The sequence below is a fragment of the Mauremys reevesii genome, linkage group 2 (assembly GCF_016161935.1).
Source record: "Mauremys reevesii isolate NIE-2019 linkage group 2, ASM1616193v1, whole genome shotgun sequence".
NCBI classification, from domain to species: domain Eukaryota; kingdom Metazoa; phylum Chordata; order Testudines; family Geoemydidae; genus Mauremys; species Mauremys reevesii.
Genome location: NC_052624.1, coordinates 206,583,028 through 206,601,172, shown reverse-complemented (window position 1 = coordinate 206,601,172; position 18,145 = coordinate 206,583,028). Strand labels below are relative to the sequence as shown.

The window sequence follows — 18,145 nt, the reverse complement described above, 5'->3', positions numbered from 1 at the left end:
CTAGACCAGGGATCGTCATTGTGCGAGGACAAGTCCTTACGGGCCTGAAAGCTCTCTAACACCTTAGCAAACCCATGGAAAAAATGCCAGTGAAGCCAAAGGTTTTGTAGAAATTTTTTTTTGCTTTGGTTGCCTCAAATCTTATCCACACTTCCTGTAGTAAGATACAGTCATAAAAATGCTGCATTTTCTTCCATCCTCTAAAGTATGCCTTCATCTTCACCTCCCAAACTCTACCATTCTGGAGCGTACTTCTTCGCAAAAAAAAATTTTTTTTTTGCTTCTGCCCCATCACCACCATCTGCCAGGCAATGATTATGTCCATCATTATCACACCTTTTCAGAAGAGGGCTACAGAGTTTCCTTCCAGGTCTCATTTGCAGTGCTCTATCCCATTGAATAAAAGGATGAATTGAGATAGTACCTGGAATGAAAGGGAGACCGAGGAGAGGGAAAATCATCTGTCCTTTCAGTCACCCTGTGCAAGATCTTATAGCTTTATATCTGAGTGGATTTTGACCTGGAAAGGGCAAAAAAAAAATACTGCATATGAAAAACAGCTTAGGAAAACATAATTTGGTGAAAAGAGACAAGCCAAGGGTCAGAGATGAGAGAAGAAAAAGAGTGCTATTGCTCATTTATGGGACGTTATGGAAATTAAGGTGGGAGACTGAAATCTGAGAACAAAATGAGTAACTGGTTACAAACAAGAGCTCAAAGATGGTTTTCTTTAAAGTGGTTTGGTGAATTGTAGAGAATTTCTGAAGAAAAATAAAAGGTCCTCGTATAGCTCTATGATTTCCAGGAAGATCAAATTCGCCTCCTGTAACCTGAAAGTTAATATATCCCTGTAAGATAAAATATCAGCAGAAATCCATTCTTTAAGAGGAGTAGTGCATACAAGTCAAGTTCATCCATGGTTTGCTGAAACTCGTCTCTCTCTCAGACACACTTTATACTTAGAATGAGAATATATGGCTATGGCTTTGGTGCTCCAGGTCCTACACATCATGACTATTTTGTGCTGTCTGTTGCACAAGGGAGGTCTTAGGACCCTACCAGCACTGGACAGTGCAAAAGCACAACAGAATGGAACCAATCTCTCTCATGTAATAGTGATATTCAATAGCTGAAAACTTCACTGTACAGCATTTACAGGCAGCTGGAAGATTTATCTTAATTCCTGCACCAACAGTCCAGGAGAGCTGGACAGGGTCTTTGAGCTTGCACCACACTACTGAGGCCCTGTAATGGAACAGAGAGGCAGACATGTTTGAGATTCCATCACCTGCTCCCTAATGAGGAAACTTTTTTATACTAGGAGTCAATAACAAGCGAAACACTGATTTACTCATGGGGACAACCCATGATTTGCAGCAGCCTTCATCATTTCAGCTTCCTTGTCTTTCATTAAGGGGGAAAAATTGAGCTAACAACATTTAACATTTCAAAAGGATTCATTTTCTAGGGCTGTATCTCCAAACTGTCCAGAGAACACCACAGGAAAATATGTGGTGGCTTGCTCACCATGACTGCAGACCAGCTTCCTTTCAACTCTTAGAAGAGCCTTGTCATTTCAAGCAAGGATCTCATATGTGTGATCTGTGCAGTCCCACTGCTTTTAGCAGGCTTGCATAGGTGTAAGACATTGGAATTTAGTAGCCAACACTAATGGTGATGCATACGGAGTTCTATTCATAGTTCTACAGTATTGGCTCTGCGGTGTCAGCAGGAGTAAAAAGCAGTTAAATTATTTTAGTCAGAAAAGCCAGCAGCTATAAGTCTGAACACACATACAATGAGATCTGTTGAACAGGAAAGTGTGATGTTACTCAGTAACTTTTCAGGGTAAAAGCCATGCATTAAGTGAAGGCCCTGCTACCGAATAAATCAGGTCATCAGTATAAACTAGATATACACACCGGTTGGCCTCTGGGTGGGTCATGACCTCAAAGACTATGAAGAGGAATTGAGGTGGGGTTTTTGATGAAGTTAGGGTTTGGGGTTTTTTTAAGCAATTTTACAATTGCCCTGATAACAAATGCAAAGTCTGATACAAACACTCTACTCTAGCTTGGATATATCAAAGTCCTTACCTGGCTTTTAGCCTAATAACTTAACAGTGTTCTCTAAAATGCATAATCGGAGGATCTGATCTAGTCTAACCCTGAGGGAAAATTTCCTTTAAAAAGAAAAGGTGGTTCGTTGGCAAAAGCACTGAGCTACTCCTGGGTCTATTTACGGCTTTTATACCACAAAGGAAAGCTCACAGGGAAAGGAAGACCAAAAACTGATTGTAACATATTATTCGGAATTTACTGTTTAGCTTGTATCTAGTAATTTGTACGGGTTTCATCAATACAGTACCATCCCTTTTACTTGATGCTCTGGATGGGATTTTGTTTTTAAAACATTCTCTTTTCCTACAGTAGTGTACCATTAGCTTCTCTCTCTATTTTTACCATACAAACACATACAGCAGAGGTGACGACAGCTAGCAAACAGTTTGCCCTTCTCAGAGCTAAAAGTGGAGGCTTTTACGTCTAAAGGAGGTAACCAGCCTTATTCCTAGCAGTTGGGAAAAAGACTTGCTTATTAAGGAAACAGGTCATGGAGGACCACTCAAATTTGAGAGTATTTTCATTACCAGAATTTTTTCTCACCTCACTAACATTTGAAGAGTCTTTTTCAGTACGGTTTTGGTCAAAGGTCAGTAGATTCTCACCTAATCATAATGCATGGGGGTCATATAGACTCCAATATAGCAGAGAATAATCTACACCCATCTTATGATAAGCAACAAAGGCAAAGAATTCAATAGCAAAGTCTTGTTCACAGTGGTGGGCAACCAGTGGCTCCAGCTTGTTTTCATTTGATATTTTGAAAATGTGTCACTATGCTCCGTAGTAATTTTATGTAGTTTAGGTAGTCCCATATAGAGCCTTGTGCATAAAATTAGATGTAGTTCATAATCTTATCTAAACTGCTTGAGTCTTCAAAACTGAGCTGGGGATCTTCTAGTGATATTTCTGTACTTTCCACTTCCTGGACAGGAAACATTACAAGATGAGAATTTTTGCTGATATTTCAGGACTTCAGGTTATGATCCAAGTCAAATCAGGGGCCATAGCCTTGGTCCCATTCCAACCCCTTTGGGTTCCTCTTATGGCAGAAAGGGACAGGAAAGCTAGTGTAACCAACCAGCTGATTATTCTGAGAGATCGGACATTCCCAGATGGCAAAGAGATGATTTAGGAATGAAGCACATTGCAAGATTCATGGAATGCAGTTTTCCTTAGTAAATAGGCACAACAACAATAGAAGGAAGGAAAAGAAAAACATTAACTCCACTAGTTTATTTATGTGAACACTCAACATAAGTTCTCATAGAGCAAAAACACTAGGCAGGGGTTGTGCGAAGGATGGTACTTGTGTCTGAACAGAAGCAATGTGGTGCTAAAAGAACTTTAAGACACACCTACATAACAGAGTACTTTCCAATTTAAAGTAAAATTAAATTTAAAACATTGGACTGAATTCTGTTGTCCTTAAAAGGGCAAAACAGGCATTGAAGTGATGACTGAGTTTTGCTCAATTTTAATGCAAATATTTTGACTATGAAATGAATGAACTACTAAGTATCGTAACATGAAAGTACACAGCTAGTTATGTGCATACTATATTTTATACAGAATCATAGAAATGACCTCAAGAGGTTATCTAGTCTTTTCCCCCTGTGTTGAGGCAGGATCAGCATACCTAGACCATCCCTGTCAGGGATTTGTCTAACCTGTTCTTAAAAACCTCCAAATGACAGGGATTTCACAATCTCCTTAGTCAGTCTGTTCCAGAGTTTAACTCTCCTTAGATGTAGAAAGTTTTCCCACACACAATAGGTAACCTAAATCTCCCTAGTTGCAAACTAAGACGATTATGATCTGGTCTGAGGGCTACTCAAAGAGTACGTCTACACTCCTTGCAAAGATTTGGTAGAATACATACATTTCACACACCCATAGTAGTGTAGACGATGAAGCACTGCTTAGTTAAGTAAAGACATGCCAGAACGTTATGATATTTATCTCACACGTCTCTCTACATGACCAAGCAGTGCCTCCCAGTCTATAGCATAATGTCCTGTTTCCCCACTGGCAGAATCTTTCCCCTCTGAAGCGAAAGGCTCCAGTACTGGGGAAAAGGCTCTGACCGAGGGGAGACAGTAGGGAAAGGCTCCTGCAGCTCTGTATTGATGGAGCCTTTCCCTGCTGCAGTGGGGAGCTACACACCACGTGTGGCTGCAGCTCACTTTTCACTGCAACTTGTAGCTACACAGACCCTCAGGGGTTCTAACAACAAAAATTTTAGTGGCCTCAGAGTGTGGCCACAAACTCTTGCTGGTGGCCACTCTCACACTTTTTCCTAAAATACTTAAGTAATTTTAGGAAAAAAACCCACAAATATGCACATATACAGGTCCAATCAGTGTAATTTATTTACAGACGCTCCCCAGGTCAAACCTGCACTTATGCAACCTGCACTTACGGAAAAAGATTGGGGTTTTTTGGGTGTTTTTTTGTGGGGAGGGGGAGTCGGGAGGGTGGTAATTGGGTATACGTCCCCAACTTACGCAAAATTTGACTTACACAAGGTGTTCCAGAACGGAACACTTGTCTAAGTCAGGGAGCGTCTAAATATGGGTTTTTTTGCAGACCTAATAATAAAAATAATGTACAGTTGTATGTATTCTTTACTGGATCTAAAGAGAATAGAAACACAAATAAGGTTCTTGTCTTTTGTTCTTGGTTGGTTCTTTGTTTTTTGCTTTTTTTGGTTGCTCTTTTTACGACTTGCTAGCTAGTAAGTCTGCTTCTGTGAAAAGCGATATTTGTATGTTTGCTAATATCACTTCTCACAGCAGCAAACTTGATAGCTAGAAGATAGTGAAAAGTGATATTAACAAACATACAAATACCACTTAACAACAGACTTACTCAACTCTGGTAAGTCGGAGGACAAATTAAGCCTCGGATGGGGAGATGGGTAGGGAGATAGCAGGGGCCCAGGGGTGATGGGGTGGTGAGCCTGGGGCTGGGGCCAGAGCCTGAAGCCCCACAACCGTAGGATGGAGCCTGCTGCTGTGTAGCTGGAGAATAGAGCCTGCCACCCCAGAGCTGAAGCCAGAAGCCTGACCCCCACTGTCCCTGGGAAGGTGGGGAACTCACACTGGCTGCCTATTCTTCGGGTGTTTGTGGCTCCGCTGCTCCCCCCAACCACTGCCCAGGAGGCTGTGGCCACAAGAAAAGCCCCTGGTGGCTACATGGGGCCACGGTGGCTGCATTTGAGAAACGCTGCATATATTTGCCACCAATGGCATAGATGTAGACGTACCTTATGTTACAGACTTTGGCTGGTCTGTAATAGCCACAAAGGACTGAAAATGCAGCCCAGGATCAGCAGGAGTAGCGATATTTCAACTACACTCATTCTTTTCTAACACATGTACTTTATCGTACTAAGCAGCAGCAGATAGGGTGTGGCTGTGGGGCACATGAGCTCCTGCATCAGGCTTTATGCCACTTCAGATCATTCTTACACTGGTGTTATTTATTCTCCCAGGAAGAATTAGATAGATTTTGCGGCCAAAGTGGGCCAGAGGTGAGGTGTGGCACAAACTGGCCATATTGCACCTAATGATCTGACACATGGTATTTTACACCTCCTTTTCATCTGCTAATTGTGTAATTCTACCAAAAACACAATCGAGGTTTGTTCTCTCATGTTCCCCCTCTAAAAAGAAATTTGAAAACAAACAAAAAATCCACAAAATAATTCTTTACGTTAAAAAAAAATACAAACAGCTCAGAGAAATCAAATTGCCATGTCTACCAGGCTTGGATAGAAGTAAATTTATTAGCAATTCCTTACAGCCTTGTGTAAAAACAATGCAATGCTGACAAATACTTTTCTCCTTGTTTTTAATCAGGCTTCAAAAAAGTGTTTTCTAACTCCCTTACTGATACATCTTTGGCTAAGTGTTTGTGCCAGACTACTTATAAATTCAGTTCTGACTGGATATTCAACTAAATAAGAACTGTTCAGAGACAATTCTCTTCAAAATGCATAAACATCTTTCTTCAAAATTCTTCATTAAAAAAAATGAACAGAACAAAAAGTACACTTTGTCCCTTACTTTTAGTATGCGATATTCCACTAGTCTTCTGCAGTCAACAGGCATATTAATAAATCACACTTCTTTTAAGCACATTCAGCCATTGCTCAAAACAACAAAATAAAATTATTGGACATCTGTTTTCATGGCCATTTCTTTGCCAAAAACAGTGCACTAATAAAGCAAACATAGAAAATATGGGTATACAGAGATCTTAAAAACCACTAAACTCAAAATTATGTCAAGGTTAATGCTGGATGAGCAATTTTCTGTGAAACAGCCTTACACTGTTGAGTAATAGTGGCCACATGGTTCATTTCATTTCTATTAAATAAATCCTTGTCTCTCATTACTTTCTGGTGGAAATGATCAGAAAATGCCGAATGTTTTGTGTATTTCTTCCTATTGGCCTTTTCTTATTTATTCTTCTATGTAACATGCATTTATCGTGTGTCAAGGTTGAGTCTTTACTTACTCTTTTTTCCAGAAATACCAGAAATTCTTCTGTAAAATAAACAAATCTGTCAAGAATATCTGGAACTACCAGAGGCTGTGAGAGATCAAAGATGCAAATCATTAGTAGGCACTGTGCAACCTTCCAAGGTGTCACAGGAGACCAGTTTTTCTGTCACAGAGGCAACCCATCAGAACAAAACTAAAACAGTAAATACAGGGAAGCTTCTTAAAAAGTGTAGCCATCTGCATTTGTGCTACCTCTCTTAGGTAAGGTCATCTCAGCAATCCCAAGACAAACAATTATTTTCAGAATTTTTATTTGTTTTCTAAACTATAAAATGTCATACAATGGTTCATGCTGGGGAGGGGGGAGTTTTTAACTAAAAAATTAAACCAAACAAATTTATGTAATATAGGAATGAATAAACAATCTCAAATGCTTGTATTGTTCCAATTATAAATAGTCATCATTCACTACGATAACTAGTGCATTTGGGTTTTGCAGATGAGAGGAAGAAGAAATTATACAGGACTAAATTATTTACTTTAGACATTTTGTTGTACATCATCTACTCGTTTTTCCCAAAAATAAAATTTCTTAATAGTATTTACAATCTAGACATAATGTGGCTGCCACTCAAGCATCACTTTTAGTCATAATTCCCACACATAGGCTCTATTCACACTTTGATTCATGAAGATAAAACCTCCATTAAATGTCATCATCCAATAGGAAGAAAATACGCCTCATCATACTTTACCTTGCATATTTACACAATAGAATATAAATGCTACCTGTAAAAATGTTCTGTCTAGCAGGTCAAACTCCATTTTAAAAAAATGAATACCTTATACTTATGGAGCACTGTTCATCAGTGGATGGCTAAGTACTTTACAGAGGTCTATATGATCTCCATTTTATATATGTTAAGTGTCATTGTCACAAACAATTTTAAAGATCTTAGCACAACTACTGGTGCAGTCAGTCTAATCTATGCCTTTTCTAATACATACTTGAACTTGGGTGGATATGTATGCCTTAACAAGTTCCTATACATGTATTTGTAAGACTCTAGCTTTGTATTTAGAGACACTGGTAATCTGGTACAAGTCTGGAAAAGTCAGGTCCATCTAGTTTCTATGTTAAAATCCAGCCCACTCTCTTGTGTAAATAACATTTTTTTTCATCTTTTACTATAGACTAGTTTTTCCATCATTATTTTGTTGTACAGAAATTCAACAGTAATTGGTGGAGGCCTGGAAAATCAAAATGAAGGCTGACATTCCAACTTGCTGTGCCTCCCCCTTGCACACTCCTCAGACATATACCTCATCCTAAACTCATCAGGAGACAATAAGGTATCAAGAAAATTTAATAGCATGTGCCAGTTTTGAAGCAAACTTAAGTGTTATTTAAACAAGAATTGTGTTTAATAGGCAATTTGCATTTTAGTAGGTTTACTCTTTTCCAAGATATTTGTTTAAAGGTGCCTTAACCTTGACATAAATCGTGCCAAGCATCTGTATACATTACTTTTAAAGGTTTAATAATTAAACCTTTTGGACAACCGTGCTTCACAAAAAAGACAAGCATTTCTTTTTTCTATATGAAACTATATATATTTGATATTCTTTCACAGCTACACAGATTATTTCATCTTCACTCTTTCTGCTGTATTCTTGTAAAGATCAAGACAGCATAGTTGTTATAACAATAATACCATCACCTCCTGTCTCCTGAACACCTATTTCTTCCTACTGTGAGTATGATTGCTTGTATAAGATGATAGGGTCAAAAACTGAGACCTTGGGTTGTGAGCTGCAGCAAAACCCTTTTCTACCACATGCATATATGGTACTCTTTCCTCCACCCCCTTCCCTGTAAAGAGGGCAACCTTTACTATATTTTCTTTTCTTATATTTTACAAGGTCTTGACTCTGACATTGATTTCCTATCTGCTTCAGTGAAAAGCGTTGAGAATTAATCACTTGTGGATAATAATAAAAAAAAAAAGATAATGCCAAATAAATTATAGGCATTCCTTAGTCAAAAACTATTTCTCTCTTTTATTCAGGTACACAGAACAAATTAAATAAACAAATAAAAGCTTAGTTTAACAAATTTAAACATTCACTGAACAAGTATTAATGGATTAAAAACAGCTACAGTTTAGACTAGACTATGTGCTGGTAATTTAAGATTTTCCTCTTAGAAGAAACACAAAGAGAATTTACAGAAGTTAAGAAACCTCCCTAAGGAATAGAAATCTTTAGTTTATTAATAAAAAATTTCTTTCAGCTTTTTCAAATATTTTGCTCACTGTGTTAACTTTGATATCAAAGGAGAAAAGCTCAGCAAATAAATAGTTCAGAATTCTTTTCAGACAAAGAAACATTACAATGATCATCATTTGGGAAGCCAAAGTACACTTAAACGGTCCTTTCAGACCTGTAATGACTGCACTATGATAGCTGACAACATTTGGTAAGGATTATCCTTTTATTTAGACAAAAGCAAGCATTCCATAGATAAATCAGCACTTTTTGCCATCAGACTCATAAAACCTTTTCACAACATAGATTTTCAAGAGAATCCTTTAAGGTTTTAGGATGCTGCTCCTTTTACTAAGTAACAAAATACACCCCATGGTGTCTCATTGACCCCACTCAGCTGTCCTTTGACCTCTTCAATTGTTGTCGCCTAACTTCAGGGCCCACAGAATTTGCCTCCCATATCAAAAAGTCTAATATTGCTTCCTCCTAGCACCTGGTGAAACAAAATGCAAGAGGCTTTTTTTCCTCTCAAGACTACTACTATGTTCCAGATGTTCCCAGCTACAATGTTACAGAGAGCAGGTTTTGGTATCTGTGTGGTAACCATGAAGCAACAATTAGGACCTGAACTGTGGCAATGACCCTCTTGCTCTTTGGGCCTCAGTGCAGCCCCTGCCCCAAGGATATAACAGGTCATAAAACAGGAATAGATCTTTGGCCTCCTGGAAATGCTGGGTCATTTAAATACAACAAGAAACTATAGGAGTCCAATGTCCTATTTTCAATAAGTCAAACCTCTCCCAATCACAGCAACATCAGAAAATACTACTGTGACGCTCCCAATTGGAAGTGCACATCTATTTTTATAAACTGTAAAATTCAACTAGAGAACTCAAATTCTCCACCCAAAGTGTTTTAACCCTTCTGAGATTGCAGAAAAAACATACTCTGTGTGTGTGTGTGTGTGTGTGTGTGTGTGTGTGTGTGTGTGTGTGTGTGTGTGTGTGTGTGTGTGTGTGTGTAGTATATACATATATAATACATATATGCACACAACTTCTTAAGCATTCATTTGGCTAGCAGAGTCTGCAAGTTTCCAAAGTTATGAGGTTAAACATCAAGCAAAGGATGGCAGTGAAGTCAAATAATTATAACAAAATAATAAAGCTGAGGCTATTTTTGATATGTAGAAAAGAACATATTTGGCAATACTGTTAAGCTTTTTCTAATGAACATTTTTTAATTAAGTGAATCAATTCGCGGGGAGTTGGAATAAGTTCATAACAATAGTTCAGAAATAAAACAGCTTTTTACAGTTCCTATATCTCAAAACACTGATTTAAAAAAGTGGACGTTGAAGACAAAGGGATATAAAAACAAACATCACATATGCTGTATAATGAATGTGGTAAGTACAGTACCTTCTTGTATTCCTTTTAACCTTTTTGAAATGCATTCATGATTAAGGGTTGTAGTTAAGAGTTTAGGGAAACCTGTTGCCACGTTATCTAAGTCGTTTAAAGTTCTTAAACACCTGCAAAATAATGAAGGGTGGGGAAACAAAATAATTGATGGCAGTTCAGATCCAACATATTATACAGTTAGCAACAAGACATTAAAACCTGCCTCAACACGACATTAAAATGTGCCTATCAAAGTTCACATATGGCTAAACTGGTCAGTACAGAGATTTTCTCAGATAGATCCCGTTCCTAATTATACGTTTACAGACCCTACAGCACTTTCTTCAATTTACACACAAACTGACAAAAAGAAGAAAAATGTTTTGTTTTTTTTTAAATGGCCATATAATCTATATGACGCTTTCTGCAGTATGTCTGTGGCTCCTTCTATGCCATTAAACAACAAAAGACAATCAGTTCCTTTTGCAGAGTAAGGATCTGATCCATCACCACTGAGGTCAAATTGAACTTTACTACTCACTGCAATGGTAACCAGATTAGGACCTGGTACTGCAAGAAATAATCACTTAAAGGAAAATTCTCCAAGCAGAGAACAATCGGTACTTGGTGATAATCTCCTTAGGTTATTTTTCACACATATTGCTTTTAATAATATATCTTTATATCTGTTTAGGGTGTACAGTAATGATAAAAAATTATTTCCAGACAAAAATTAAGTCAAAGGATGGATTGCTGATTTCTCCCCTCCCCCACACTCAAAACTGCTTTTGGTAAAGATAATTTCAGTAAAAATTCTATTTAATACAAGATAAATATACTTAAAATGCCCAAGAGGATGGCAACAGGGCTGTAGCAAACAGCAAGTAAAAATGTCTTGTTCTAAAACATGTATTATAGTATGTAAGATTTGTTATCAGAGAAGAAAGCCTTAAATATATTTCTTGTTGACTGGCTTATATTTCACACACAAGCGCTTCCTAGTCACTCCAGTCAATTCATTTTCTTTACACTAATGGGCCACACCATGCCAGCAGATTTTAAAGGAAAACTTTCCTAACTGGTTGCAAGTGGAATATTCTGCTTAAAGCAGATGGCACAACTTGGCCCAATATTGTCAGGTAACGTATAAAATGATTTTAGAAAGCACATTGATAATACAAAAACCTCTCTCTGAAATTAAATAAAAGCTTTTCCCAGCAATATAATTGAATTTCTTCTTCTTTTCCACAATCTTAAAAAAGGAATGGGCTATTAAAGATCTAAACGCTATACCTGATCTTTCTTATTTTATCGGAAGAAATGTGTTTCACTGTAACACAAAAAAATCCTACACATTCCCCTGAACTATAGTCCTTACTCTGAGCGGCACTACCTCACCATGCTACAAACAGTAAGTCTATCACAGATGGTCAATAAGATTAAACCACATAATTTCTGACCAAACCATAAGACTCTGCAAAGAATTTCATGATTTTTAACAGGCCCATAATCCAATTCGAACAGCTCTTGGGTCTGAAATTGCTATTTTTTGGCCACGTGCTGAACATTTCACCTGCTAGTAATGACATTTTTGTATTTTCTTCTAATTACACCCAAAGCTAAGACCTTTGGCCCTAGGCCACAGACCTCTATTCAGGCTGCACACATCCTCTTAAATGCCCTGATCCTTTGTTGTCACTCGTAGTCTTTCATCTATTATTTACACCCATTGAGAAGGGAGATACTCTACCATTTGTGAAGCTTTAAAGCTTCTAATCATCTTAATTTCTTCGCCTTTCAACCCATGCTTCCCCTCATGGACCAACGCCAAACAATGTGACAAAATCATTTTTCAAGCCAACATCACCCTAGATCCCTCCCCACCCCTTGTCATATACTGGCTCCTCTGTAAGTAAAAACTCATTTTGTTATCTGACTCGTTGTCAGATAACTCATTTTGTCTTATCTGACTGGATCGTCAAACTGGGACCTTTGCTGCTTTAAAAAATATATAATCATTTTTCATTTTCAATTCAAAATGTCAAATGTAATTAGTCCAACTAAGTCAGAGAACTTGTATTATAAAGGTTTCCTTTTTATGTTAAGCACTATGAGATGCAATCTGCTCATTAAACAGCTTCATCTGCATCTCCAAAAACAGAATTATTGATATTCTTGGTTTTGGATTACTGCTGTTGCACAAAATGAAATTAGCATTCAATATAACAGAACGGGGAAGGAGAGGGGGGATGATATGTGTATGCACATCCAGTATAGGCAGACACACCAAAATAAACAAAATAGTGTCACCAGCATGTGCTGGGGTTTTTTGAAGGTGGGCAGGGTGTTTTTTTGTTGTTTTGAGTATTGCAAAATTAAAATTTCTCCTAAAGTTAGAATGAAACCAATAACAAAAAGCACAATTTCTTCCTGATAATCCACCACACTGTTCTGACTATCCCCCATGTCCAAATAAAATCTAAAAGCCAAGCAAATAAATGTTTACCATGATATAGAAGACTTCCTCGGATCATTACAGCCATAGAAGAATCTTAGTTTCCAAGACACTTAGAATATGACAACATGTGATCAATCTTGATTCTTTCTTCTAGTATTGCTTGGCTTACTCTTGATTTTTAACAGTGTTTCCTTGTTGTCTGTCCTCTCTGATCTCTGAAGGCCCCCAACCCCCTTGTCTTTTCTTATTTTCACCATTTGCTTCAGCCAGCAGTTCACTTGAGACTCATCCATCTTATAATGCCTCAAGTGACAGATGCTCTTAGGAATGACCATACTGCTGAGTGAACAAAAGATAACATCACCTCTACAAACTCAAGAGAGAAATACAACTGCAACTTTAAGACGGGGTTGTCCTGACGGACACTGCACCATAAACCCCTCTCAAGTGAAAAAAGAAAATGACTGCAAAGAAACGGAATCTGACACAATCAAAGGCACAAAAGAATGCTTTCCCCTCACTCCCCGTTGTTGTCGTCGATGGCCTTTTCACTATTTACTCTTATGGAAGAGTCCTGTAACATTTAACCGGGATGAAACCACTAGGTTTAAACAGGAACTAGATAGGATTCCATATAAATTGCTCTAAAAGCTATACAAAATTTAATAGGGAATGATGGCTTTTCTATATAATTTTTAAAAGTATAGAACTCATGCTATTGAGTTCTATAGCAAGAACAGAATTATTTGGTAATTAAATTTACAGGATGGTTTAAAATTTCTACAGACAAGTCATCTATGAATTAAATTCTGTGGGACTTTTTATCTTTATGGAACTTGTGTTCTGGGGAAAATTCATATGCACAGGAAGCATGCACATGTGAGAGAGAGATAGAGCTGCTTCTTCAAGTAACTATTTTAATCCCAGAAGTATTAAATCTGTGGTTCACAAATAACTAATGTTTACTACAGTTAGGGTGCCCAGATAGCATGAAAAATTGGGACAGAGTGTGGGGGGTAATAGGCGCCTATATAAGAAAAAGCCCCGAATATCAGGACTGTCCATATAAAAATTGGAACATCTGGTCACCCTAACTACAGTTCAACACTACAGCTCAACAAAATTTTAACTCAGTTTCCCTGCACATTTTAGCAGTTTTTTCAATTAAAATAGCAAAGAATAATTATTTTAGGGTATACATTTTAGGAAATATTTCCTAAGACAGACCATAATGTATCATGCAATTTCAATCTGGAATATAAACATTTGACTCAAAATAAGAACAGCATTCACTACACAAACTATAATTCAGGAGAAAAAAATAAAAACAATTCTGGGGGGTGCTATAAAACTCTTCTGCAAGAACAACAAAAAGGTTATATTAAACATCTTCCAGCCACAAACTAATGAGAGAGATGACATGAACACTCAATCTTTCCTCTCTGATGAAAGGGATGGTGTGGAGGAAAGGAAATCTTTTCCTTCTTTGCATCAAGGTTTTAAAAAGCATCTTATGCTTTCAGTTTTCACCCACTAATGGCAAATAACCTTGACTGCAGAATACAAAATTACTGAGGTCACATGAGCATTATAGACAAAAAACATATAGAAACACAGAACAAAGATCAAGACAGGGGCCCAATTAACCCAACATCTTGTGATCAATAGTAATTCATGAGAAAAAAATAGATGTTATCACAGTATGCACTTCTTTACCATATTTATTAGTCGTATGACAAATAAATATGACTTTATTTACAATTGGTACGCTGTCTGTAAAGAGAAAACAATAGAAAAGCTGTACACAAAACACTGCCATAAATTCAATTGTCAGATGCAATTTGCTTCATGCCAAACATTGCTCAATTTTTTTTAAATGAGCAGAAAAACAAGATTTTATAAAACAGATACCATCAGATACATCCTCCCCAATTTGTTTGGAGGCTATTTTTGTTGTTATTTTTTATATAAATACTGGAGTAATGCTTGGCAAAATGTACATTCTTAGGCCAGGTCTACACTATACATTTATATTGATATAACTATGTTGCTCAGGAGTAAAAAAAAATCCACCCCCCTGAGCAACGTAATTATAATCAACCTAACCCTCCCCCCGCTGGTGACAGTGCTATGTTGATGGGAAGTCTTCTCTTGAGAACATGCCTCTCGCGGAGGTGGACTAACTATGCCGACGGGAGATGCTCTCCTGTCAGTGTAATAGTGTCTTCACTGAAGCACTACAGCTGCCACTGCAGGGTTTTAAGTATAGACCTGCCCTTAGGCTCTGACCCTGCATCAGGATCCACTAGCACAGCCCCCTACACTTATACAGCGTCCTTTTGACTTCAGCAGATGCAAAGTTCCGCATTAGCAGATCCTGATACGGGATTGGGCCCTCAGTCCCCCAAGCTCTAATATAGATAATCACTTCTACATAGGGTAATAGGGTTTCATTTCCTCATATTAAGAGCATCCAAAGTATGGAAGGTTAAATAACAAAAGGACCAGATTGTTTCTTTCTTCAGTAAAAACCATGGTCCAGAATCCCAAAGAGCAGGAAGACCCAATGATTACCACCTCACAGAATTCCTCCCAAGTAGGTCCATTGACAGTGGGGTTTGCCTTCCCACATGCTCCCACATCCTCTCCAAGATCCCTGCTCCCTCCACCCTCCCCCCCCGCCCCCCGCAAGTTGTGCCATTGAGCCATGTTACCAAGGCTTCCATTGTTGGCCAATGCCTCACTTTCAACCGAGTGCTCCCTTGTAAGGAGGAACTTTGCAGAAAAACTTAATTTGTGTGTGTGTGATGGGGAGGGGGCTGCGTGGAATAAACCATGCAGTTGTCTTACCCCGCTGGCCTGCCCAATCTACACCACAGTCCATACAGATCTTGATCCAGGAAGAGCTCTCAGCAAGGGAGGGGAAGAGGAGTGTCCCAGATATGTAGAAGAAATAGGAAGAAACGCAGTGGAGTAGCATCCCCTCTCTGAACTGGGTTCCAATTTTGCCATTTATCAAAATTTTGTAGAAGCCTCATAATATTTGTGTTATTTTATTTTAAAGCCTCTTCTCCTAGTGGCATGTGAATAGGTGAGAAAGCTCAGGTTTCTTTAAAAAAAGGTTCCAGCCCACACCATTATGAAGAAACACTTGAACCCTAAAAGATTTTAAAAAAACAAACAAACAGGAGACAAATTAAAGAACCAAAAATTGATTACTTAATGAAATCTCATCATTTTAAAATCAGTCTCAAGATTTGGGGGTGCCTGATTAATGATTTTTCAATACTTGGGTTTGGCAATACTGTGGTTCTCTGGGTAGGATCTGGGCCAAAACTGAACCAAAGATTATCTCTTTTTGATTAGACAAGGCAGGATATCATACTAGTGATCACTCATACATCTTGAAGTTATCAGTTCAATTGTTAAGCACATCGAAAGAGAAAGTATTTGTAGTTAATAAGCCATCCATTTTTTCCAAAGTACTTATTTTAAAGATTGTGTAAAAAGAGACAGATGGTCATAAATAATAGCAATAGACCTGAACCAAAAACCCCGGCTGTGAACCTTGCAGACATTTTATCTGGAAGAAGAAGGAGGAGACTAGAATGGGGGAATCCAAAACTGTGCATGGCAGGTCGAACCAAACACCACTGAATATCGGGATCTGTGAAATCCAAATCTGAATTTTGCAGCTCACATCCACTTGACAAAATAAACATTGGGACAAACCTGTTGCAAAAACAGAGAACATTGGGGGGAAGGGGAAGTGGTTTGCTTGTTCGTAATTTATTTCAGTGGCTTTATGGCCAATGAGCCACTTATAAAACTTGAAATTATTTTTCATTCCAGTGCGTGTGTGCGCATGCTTGTATTACACACACTCACAACTTTTAGAATACTTTATTTGGCAACCTATTTACTGACAAAAAATAGTTATAGTTCATAAGTTTGAATTTTACACATCATATAGGTAAAATATATTAGTTGGGGGAAATAATCAATTATATATTAAGAGCCACTGAGTAAGTTGTCCTCCCTTAGCTCAAGTGAAACTGATGGAAGGCACAGCCCGTTTGCACTTTTGGGTAACTTCTCTTCAAATATACATTTCATATTAAAACATGTCTGAGTTAAAAAAGGGGGTTAGATATGTTTCCCTAGTTAAACTGCAAAATCTCAATTGTAAAATGAATAATGTGCTTTACAACAATACCTGACTTCAGCCAATACCACTGAAAAGATGCCTTGAAAACAATCAAGATAGTCTTAATCTCTAACCTGATGACAGTGCACCATTTTTAGTCACACAGAACATTTAAAAAATGCATTTATTTAAAACCTGATCTCACCCTAATTAGCCCAACAACCTAATACGAAGTAAATGTAACAGCTAACAACATTTCACTTACAGGTAACTTTTGTCATTAATACTAATTACTGACACTGAAGCATGACCTTGAAATGACAGTTCCATTAATGCAAGTCTTATTGGGGAGGGTTTCAAAAAGCCTTGATTAAATTAACTACTTTTAAACACAATAGGATCAATATGCATGCAGAGAATGTACGCCCCCATGGCAAGTTCTTCTTGCTTGATTGATCAAAAACAAAACAAAAAAACCCTGGCCTTCCCAGATCACAGCCGGTGCCAGAAATCCACACAGAAAAAAAAATCCATCAAAATGAAACTCTGAAAAGGTTTACCCTTCACTAACCCATTTGCACTTCAAAAACTCCTTAAGTCCTTCAGCTAAACCCCAGGGTTGAACCATTTCAAAAATGAGAGAGGGTGGGCAGTTGTGATTTATCTTCCTTTTGGCCTCTGGACTGTCTGCCAACTTAAGAAAAAAAATCCTGTAGCCTTGGATATATACCATTTTATAAAACAACTCTGACTCAAGCCCTTACTTGCATAATTTGTCTCTTTCAGTCAGATGCACAAACTACTTATAAAGCAAAATTTTGGGTTTAACTCCTTGGCACACAAGCTCATAAAATAAAGTAAAAAAGTAATCAAGCATCAGGATGAACCACCATGTTTGAAGTTTATATTATTTTAGCATGCAGTTTGACTACAAATATAATGGGCCTTATTCTGATCTCACACATCTGATAATTAGTTGTTGCTTCACTTAAGTCATGGAATTACACTGGTGTAACACCTATGTGAAGTCAGAATCCAGCCCCACCATAACATCAACTAGCATAATACACTTTCAACTTAATATTCATATCCCAATTATACTTTTACTTGATGCTTCAGGCTGCGCAATATGTAACTTTCAAAGCCTTTCTCAAACTTCTGCATTTCAATATAGATTACCAATTCCAAGGAAAGTGGGAATTTCATGGGTCACAAACCTCTAGGTCACAAGGACCTTC

General features: G+C 37.8%; 1 protein-coding gene across 10 annotated transcripts in view; it reads right to left on the bottom strand.

Annotated features, from left to right (window-relative positions):
- The window catches only part of GREB1L (GREB1 like retinoic acid receptor coactivator), a 219,043-nt gene that overhangs the window by 117,591 nt on the left and 83,307 nt on the right, over positions 1-18,145 (bottom strand). For all 10 annotated transcript variants that reach the window (XM_039522151.1, XM_039522145.1, XM_039522149.1 and 7 more), the window contains exon 2: positions 10,321-10,433. The gene's annotated coding sequence lies outside the window, so the exon portion shown is untranslated. The remainder of the gene's footprint in view (positions 1-10,320; positions 10,434-18,145) is intronic.